The following is an 8,799-nucleotide window of genomic DNA, read 5'->3' as shown; positions in this document are numbered from 1 at the left end:
GACCCCCGGACCGTGAGAGGAACTCCGCCAGAAAGATTTATTATGTATGCGCTTTCGTAACGCAATCAATATGAATTCCAACCAAGAAAAAACCCCACACCAAGGATCCGGAATAATCAATGATATATTCCCCGAGCAATCAACCATCAGCAATCAGCAATCAATAGTACAAAGCTGTAAACTCATCTACCTTAACTCTAAGATGGCCATCTTATACATTCCTCACGTGAGCCCCACTCCCGACTCCCTCCGTGGTCAATGTCTCTCACAATGTCTCCGTACTCCTGTAGTTCGATCTCCGCACGTGGGCGGTTGAACGGACCCTTCCTGACGGGCTTTCACCGGGCACGTCCCGTACCGGGAACAACGGCTGCAGCGCGCACCTCCTGGCCAAGCAAAGCGGGTAATGTAAAGCAGGCAAAGCAACACGCGGCTTGCCCAGCGCGCGCGGCCCAAGGTGCGACCCGTACGCGGCCTTGTAGACGACGAGGCGAACTGTGCCAGCTGCTTGGTTCCGTGCACGAACCCACAGTGACTTGACGTGTCAAAGGGTAGTTACACGTCCCGGTAACTCCTCTCGCCAGACGGGCTTTGAAACGCCGATTCTCTTACGTTGCTCAATCGATCCCGCTCGCGTCCGAGCTCGGCGAGGAAGAAGAAGAATCGTCGCTTCTCCAGGACCTCGTGTCTTTTCTTCTTCCGTTTCCGGTCTCCTTTTTCCCAGAAGGGCTCCTGACCCTTTAATCACAACAACCTTTAATCAAGTCCACATTGATAAGCAAAGCCCTGAATAGTAATTCACATACCTTCACATAAATATGTAACACTCCCCCCCTTCAAGAAAGAAAGTTTGAACCCAGCGAAAACTTTCTTTGCCGGCCAACTTGGATAAACAAACCAGATAACTCACCCCCCCCCCCCCCCCCACATCATCAGGTTCCCCCGGGCACAGTTATCACTTAAAAATAAAGCAACAAAATTTCACACAATCCCCTAGATTAATTCCCTCTGGACCAAGCGTCAACCACTTCTAGTTTCTCTTGAATGACAGTTAAGAGGTGGTGACCAAAGCCCCCAAATTTAAACCTCTCTATAGCACTTTTTCGGGAGGCCCAGCGGAGTATTCCCTACATGGACGCCTTAAGGAATGTGGAGTTCACGGTTAGTCCGGGGAGGAAAGTTCATTACATGGATGCCTTTAAGAACGTGGCGTTCACGGTTAGTCCGTGTAGGAGCCCCAGCTCGGCGGCTCCCCCGTATATAGTGCTTCAACTTCGCCAGACTCCTAACAGTTACGGTGGGACCCCTTGTCCCAGCCGTTACGTGACTGGCGTTCTCCTTCTCGGCCAGTGCTCTGACATTCATTCTTTCGGGAGGTGCCGTAACTCTGGGAGCCTCCATAGTAATATCGGCTGCTGCCAACCCTAAAACTACTGCCAAGTTGTCCTCTTCTGTAGACCTCTCGACGCCTACGAAATGCCTTCCCTACTGTTATGGTCCGCCCTTCCAAATCCTTACCATTCCAATTCTTCTCTGCCTCCCTGGCGTCTCTTGTGCTTGCAAACGTGACAAAGCCGAACCCTCTTGACCGTTGCGTTTCCCTGTCTTTTACCACCCGCACTTCCACCAGCGGCCCATATCTGTTGAAGACAGAGGTCAGAACTTCTTCCTCTGTGTTGAAGTTCAGTCCCCCTACAAATAACTTGGAACTTTTGTCGCCATCCCGAGCTGGTGTGGTGTTATTTTTCCTGCTGTGCTCTTTACCAACCCTCGGGTTACCATAAATTTGCCCCCCGGCCAAATCATTCCCGATAATCACAGATACTCCCTCTACCGGAAGCGTGGCTTGTAAACCGACGGTGACCGGTCCTGACACCAAATCGGATTCCAACTGGATGACATGAAGTGGGGCACTAACACAGCCACCGATCCCTTGTAACCGAACACTATCACCAGTTGCGGTACTCTTTGACAATGGCAAAATGCCTTCCAGCATTAAGGATTGATGGGCTCCTGTGTCCCTCAAAACCCTAACCGGTCTTGGGTTAGTCAAGTCTCCCTTGAGTGAGACCAACCCCTCATAAATAAATGGTTGGTAACTCTTCTGTGGGCGATTTCTTACGTTTGCCATCGCATTCGGAGTGGTAATAGTCGGACTCCGCTCTGGGTTTTCCCTTTTCATGAGGTAACAACTGGACATCAAGTGTCCAGGTTTCTTGCAAAAAGCGCAAGTAGGCCCGGAGGAAAAACTCGTGGTCTGCCTCGGGCCCCCCGAAAAATAAGTTTGTCTTGGGCCCGTAGCCCCCTGATTTCGAACAGTTCGGGTATCAGCGTTGTCCCCATAATCATCTCGAGGCCGCCACCATGTATTGTCGTTCTCCGCACCTGCTGTTCCACACCTCCCCTGCGGAGATCTAGGCGAGGAGTTAGCTTCGTGGACCCCTATCCGGTATGTTAAGGCATAATCATCTGCCATGGTGGCTGCGTCCCACAACTTTGGTACTTTCTTTTCCTGCAGGTACACTTTGATGTCCTCGTGGACACACTGTTGAAATTCCTCCACCAGGATCAAGTCACGCAATGTTTCGAAGTCTTTCCCGACTCCTTTTGACTCACACCACCGATCAAACATGTTTTCTTTCACTCTGGCAAACTCCACATGGGTCTCACTCTCCCTCTTCCTGGCATTCCTGAATTTTTGCCGGTAAGCTTCCGGAACCAACTCATAGGCTTTGAGGATGTGCTTCTTCAATACCTCATAATCTGCACATTGGTCCATTGGTAGCGCCGAATAAATCTCTTGAGCTTTTCCCACCAGTACACTTTGTACTAGTATGGTCCAGGCTTCCTCTGGCCAGTTTAACTGTCGAGCCACTTTCTCAAAGTGTGGAAAAAATTGAGCGACTTCCTTTTCACTGAAGGGTGGAACCAGCCTCACATGTCTGCCCACATCCCAGGTGTTCTGGCTAGGTGTCGACCCCGTCAGCAAGGGTGGTCCCTCTCCCCGTTCTCTCATTAACTCCAGCTCCTTGAATTTAATTTCTTGCTGAAGCTCCATGTCATGTTCCTTTAATTCCCTTTCCGCTTTTCTCTCCTCTGCTTCGAGGTCCCTTGCAGCTCTCCTCTCCTCTGCTTTTCTTCCTTCTAACCTTACCTGGAGTTCTCGTTCCACTCTCCTTTCCTCTGCTTGTTTCTCTTCTCTCCTCTCTTCTGCTTTCCTTTCTTCTTCTGCTCTTTCCTTTTCTGCTTTCCTTTCTTCTTCTGCTAACCTTTCCTGGAGTTCTCGTTCCACTCTCCTTTCCTCTGCTTGTTTCTCTTCTCTCCTCTCTTCTGCTTTCCTTTCCTCTTCTTTTAACCTTTCCTGGAGTTCTCGTTCCACTCTCCTTTCCTCTGCTTGTTTCTCTTCTCTCCTCTCTTCTGCTTTCCTTTCTTCTTCTTTGATCTGTTCCTGGCTCCGTAATTGCAACTCAAGTTTCCGGAGCTCAACGTCTTCTGGTTCTTCGGGTAGCCACTGCCAGGCTAACTCGTCCCATGTTCCTAATCCCACCATAGACTATCACCGTGGTCTGCAACTCTGCCTTCCTCAAATTAGTTCGGACCTCCAAGTTAAAATGTTTGGCCAATTTCAAGAGGTCCGACTTTAGTAACGCTCGGAACTGTGCCTCACTCGGGGTTACCGCAAAGTTCTGTGCCACAAACGCCATGGTGCCTATCGTTAACACCTGTTAACCTTCACCCAAGACTTTACCCCAATTTCCCCAAAAATTTACCAATTAATACTTAATTAATAAATTTTAATTAATAAAAATATTATTTTATTATTTTATACAATTTTAGATCCCGGACGTAGACCCAATTGCGAATCCGCAAATCGTAATTTGGACGAGCCCCCAATTCTGTTATGTGGTCCTCCCGGTGACTACCCGGTCTCGGTGACCCCTGGACCGTGAGAGGAACTCCGCCAGAAAGATTTATTATGTATGCGCTTTCGTAACGCAATCAATATGAATTCCAACCAAGAAAAAACCCCACACCAAGGATCCGGAATAATCAATGATATATTCCCCCGAGCAATCAACCATCAGCAATCAGCAATCAATAGTACAAAGATGTAAACTCATCTACCTTAACTCTAAGATGGCCATCTTATACATTCCTCACGTGAGCCCCACTCCCGACTCCCTCCGTGGTCAATGTCTCTCACAATGTCTCCGTACTCCTGTAGTTCGATCTCCGCACGTGGGCGGTTGAACGGACCCTTCCTGACGGGCTTTCACCGGGCACGTCCCGTACCGGGAACAACGGCTGCAGCGCGCACCTCCTGGCCAAGCAAAGCGGGTAATGTAAAGCAGGCAAAGCAACACGCGGCTTGCCCAGCACGCGCGGCCCAAGGTGCGACCCGTACGCGGCCCTGTAGACGACGAGGCGAACTGTGCCAGCTGCTTGGTTCCGTGCACGAACCCACAGTGACTTGACGTGTCAAAGGGTAGTTACACGTCCCGGTAACTCCTCTCGCCAGACGGGCTTTGAAACGCCGATTCTCTTACGTTGCTCAATCGATCCCGCTCGCGTCTGAGCTCGGCGAGGAAGAAGAAGAATCGTCGCTTCTCCAGGACCTCGTGTCTTTTCTTCTTCCGTTTCCGGTCTCCTTTTTCCCAGAAGGGCTCCTGACCCTTTAATCACAACAACCTTTAATCGAGTCCACATTGATAAGCAAAGCCCTGAATAGTAATTCACATACCTTCACATAAATATGTAACACAGGTAATAATGACGTCTTACATATCTTTCGCACACGGACCACAAAACCTTGCATTTTTCATCGCATGCACCTCAGGGCTCGCCTGTTGTGGAGCATCAATGAACGACACAATACCTCCAACATTTCTTTTCAGAGCTAAGCACCACACAATACACTCCACGACAGCACGCCACTCACTTGCAACATGCATCCACCTGCATCGACACCTCGTTAAGCCCTACAAGGACGAGCCTGTTTACTTTAGGGTGAGGAACGGGTCACCAACATGCACCGACTTCTTCCTTTATGTCCCCTTTTCTTTCTAATTCCCACGGAGGAATGTGGCGCCTAACTGTATTTTGTTTAAAGCCGGTTGTACAAAGGGTTTCATTGAATGCTAGGGAAAGGATTGTTTCTTTTGTGACACTGCATTTCTCTTGTAAATAAGTGCCTGTTGAATGCAAGATTTGTTGTTCCCAAACCTGCTCGATTATCTCTTTCCTTCATTGGTCAGACGTAGCGTACAATACATAGAAGGTAAATTGCACCCCACTGATTCACTATGCTAGTCCAGGCGGCATCTCACCTACGGTTCCGCTCAGCCGTATGCAATAAAAAGATAAAGGTGGGAGCCCGAGAGCATAGTCCCTATCTGACCTAACTAATTAATCACCAGGAAAGTAAAGTGAAAGTTAGCCGCAGGGACTCCACCAGATTTTAATCACCTTAGATGTCGTCCGTGGTTGTTTAGCAACCCGTGGGGTCGTGGAGTTGTCCGTGACTCGTCGGCTTCAGGGACTTACATCAGGAAGCAGTCCAAGAGAGGCCACTCGTTACCAGGTGATGTACCCGTAACATATGCTTGTTCATCTCCTGGTGATGTTCCTGAACCTCCTCCACAATGTTCTCATCTCCATACACTCCAACACCACCCCAACACCGAACACCTTCTCAGTGATAAGTACATGAACTGATTAATTTAATTAATGTGGTGTTCATTGAGAGCAGGCATTATCGGAGAAACGGCCTCCTCAAAGTTCCTCGTTTTGGTTGACAGTATTGGTGGTATTATTCTTAAATAATATTGCACAAAGCAGTCGTTGTGTCCATTGTTATGGATCAAATATTTGCAACCGAAGATTAATATTGTTATGTTTGTAGGGGGTAGGCAATGATTACCTTCGAACCAAGTAAAATGAATAGGTGGATGCTCCGAATGTCTGGTAGAATCACCCCATGTAATAAGTATTTATTTTGCCCATATGTCGGATAAGCTTGTATCTTTGTCCCCGTCACGGGGGGATTATGGATCGGTGTGCAAACTAGCTCAGGGATTATGGATTAAGTATTCCATTGTACGTCATCCCCTCTGTAGTTATCCATTTGTCCCGTTTTACACAGCATCGGCACGTAGAACAGGAATTGCCCACTAGCTCAACTAATAAAAAATAAAAATTCACCGGAAGCCAGTTATGACCACTATTTAGAGCACCGCAGCATGTGGATCGCCAGAAAGACAAGCAGGCCGAGAGTCCCGACCAGAGGGACCATGATTGGGGTGTAGGCGCGGATTTCTTGAGCATCATCTGGGGATAAATTGGTGGAGAAAAATTAAAAAGATGACGTCATCGTCACGTGGTTCGGACGCCATATTTCTTTTACCATAAAAGCCTTAAAAACCACTGAAAACACATCCGAGCGAGGCTCTGCAATCTCTCATTGCTCTTTCTTGTTGTACTTGTAAATGAGACGATAGATTATTTTGTGAAAAGATTAATTCTCAAAACTCACCAGTTCGAGGCTCTTCCTCAACAAATTCATTTATCACTTCAGGCTCAGCATTCCTGCAGAAAATAAAGATTTTGTAAAGCTGTCGTTAAATAAATGTCACAAATAAGAAACAATGTGAGAATAAAACTGCAGTCAGGCAGGTGAAAATCAGACTGCATCAGGTATTGGTGTTTTCTGCATTCAGACAGCAAACAACACCACTACACTGTGCTACCCTTCCAAGTATATTAAAATAGAGTTGATAATAAAGCCAATAAATGTCAAGTGGTAAAGAGAAAGTGAAGATCACCAAAGAGTTTTTTTTAACCACACTTTTTTTCTTTCCCTATACAATCACGTTATTCCATATACAATCACGTAGCAAATCAAATCATAGATTTCTTTGTGTCCCAAGCTCCAACACTCACCTCTGAGCTGTCTAGACTGGGTTTGAATCCTATAGAATTCTGAAGTTCTCATGGGTCATTCTACAGGTTTATAAAGGGTTCCAAAGGGATGATTATACAAGGTTCTAAAGGGTAATTCTTGTGGGTATATTTCTCTCAGTGTTGGTTGTGAGGCCTCACAGGCCTCTGGTGCACATGAACCACTGCAAGTTACCAGCGTTGGTGCTGTGGTTACGTGAGTGGGTGCATGTGTGGTTATTTGGAGAGGCGAGTGTTTCCTGAGAAGAAGAAAACAAGACTGAAAGTCTACCAGCGGTGTAGCCGTTGTTATCAAATATACGCTCTCGAAACCTTTAGAATTACCCCTTGGAACCAATTGGAATTACCCTTTGGAACGCTTTAGAATCAAACACGGTGAGTTAGTGGTTCTTTGTCTTCATTTTTGATGGATGGACATAGCTTTTACGGAATTGTTTGATTGCAGACAGTTCACTTTTTAAAATCTCAGATCCGAATCTTTACCAAAATTTCATCATTTCATCCTTGTCACACACTCAACCTCTGCATCAAATTTCTCAGAATCCATCCACAACTCTTTGAGATATCCTGTTCACAGACAAACAAACAAATAGAGAGACAGGGGTGACAACAACATAACCTACGCCCACCGTTGGTGGCAGAGCTACAAACATGGAGAGACAACAGATCTCATCTGAACCATAAGCTTTGAGAAACTGGAAAGACATATGGCACGATTCAAGTCAAACGCACTCGGAACTGGAACCGGAAGTTCATGTTTATTTTGTTCAAGACTTGCCCTGCTGTCCCACAATAGGTTCACACACTCTATCCCATGCTCTTCCATGAGACTCCATTTTGCAGAGAAATTATAAGATTGGAAGATGTAAAAAGAGAAGAAAAAGGAGTGCCGGTTACCTTAAAAATTCCACGGGGGGATTTTTCTTGAACCAGGTGTGGTTCACAATCTCCTGCAAAACAATGGATGTGTTGGAATCAAATTTAAACACGATCAGGAAACACCTCCACCAGTGAGCAATTGCATTTTGATCCACAATAACAGGAGGTCAGCAATCCCAGCATGTGTGAATATTCTTGTTCATGCAAATAAAATACTGCAGTTGAAAACTGCGTCAATCCTTCACCGTCATCGTGAGCCTCTCCTTTGGATCCTTCCGAAGCATCGCAGTCAGAAGGGAAGCCAATGCTTCTCTTCCAAAGGTTGGTGAACTGTTTCCCACATTGAAGTCAGTCTTGTCATGTGACCTCTGCAAAGAAGCAAAACAAATGTATTTGTGACCGAATCCTAAACAATCGTTGCAATAGAATACTTACATTTGCATAAAAAGCATATTCCAAACAAGCACTCACTGATGCAAATAACCAAGGTTCGACTCAAAACTAATAAAATACATTTTCATTCATCAAATAAGTTATGGTGTACAACACAAAAGTTTTTTCTTCACTGAAAAAGAAACTCTCTCAACTCAACATTGGATATTAAGTACAGTACATGTGGGATTATTCGATGTGGTTATAATTCGATTCATAATATATGTGGCTATTGGAATTGGATGGAATAGGGCATGCCCATACGTGGGTGCAATGCCCGTACGTGGGTACGTGGGTACGTGGGTGCGAGTACGGTGACAATCCCCCCCCCCCCCCTCTATTTACATGAAATGGTTTGGTCCATGAAATGGTTTGGTCCATTCGCAACGCCAAAGCGAACGGCGAACGGCTTGCGAGTACGGTGACAATCCCCCCCCTCTATTTACATGAAATGGTTTGGTCCATTCGCAACGACCACAGAACCCCCCCCTCTATTTACATGAAATGGTTTGGTCCATTCGCAACGCCAAA

The 8,799-nt window shown here is 46.5% G+C and overlaps 1 long non-coding RNA gene across 1 annotated transcript; it reads right to left on the bottom strand.

Annotated features, from left to right (window-relative positions):
• Nucleotides 1–5,960: 5,960 nt before the first annotated feature.
• Nucleotides 5,961–8,182, bottom strand: LOC137416729 (uncharacterized). Its single transcript, XR_013622053.1, has 4 exons — nt 8,082–8,182; nt 7,855–7,907; nt 6,533–6,585; nt 5,961–6,327 (listed from the first exon to the last, which is right to left on the bottom strand). It is a non-coding gene; the product is annotated as an uncharacterized LOC137416729 (long non-coding RNA).
• Nucleotides 8,183–8,799: the final 617 nt, after the last annotated feature.

Source organism: Myxine glutinosa, chromosome 1 (assembly GCF_964187855.1).
Source record: "Myxine glutinosa chromosome 1, kmMyxGlut1.1, whole genome shotgun sequence".
NCBI lineage: Eukaryota > Metazoa > Chordata > Myxini > Myxiniformes > Myxinidae > Myxine > Myxine glutinosa.
Note: the sequence above shows the minus strand (reverse complement) of the source record. Positions and strands in the feature narration are given on the sequence as shown.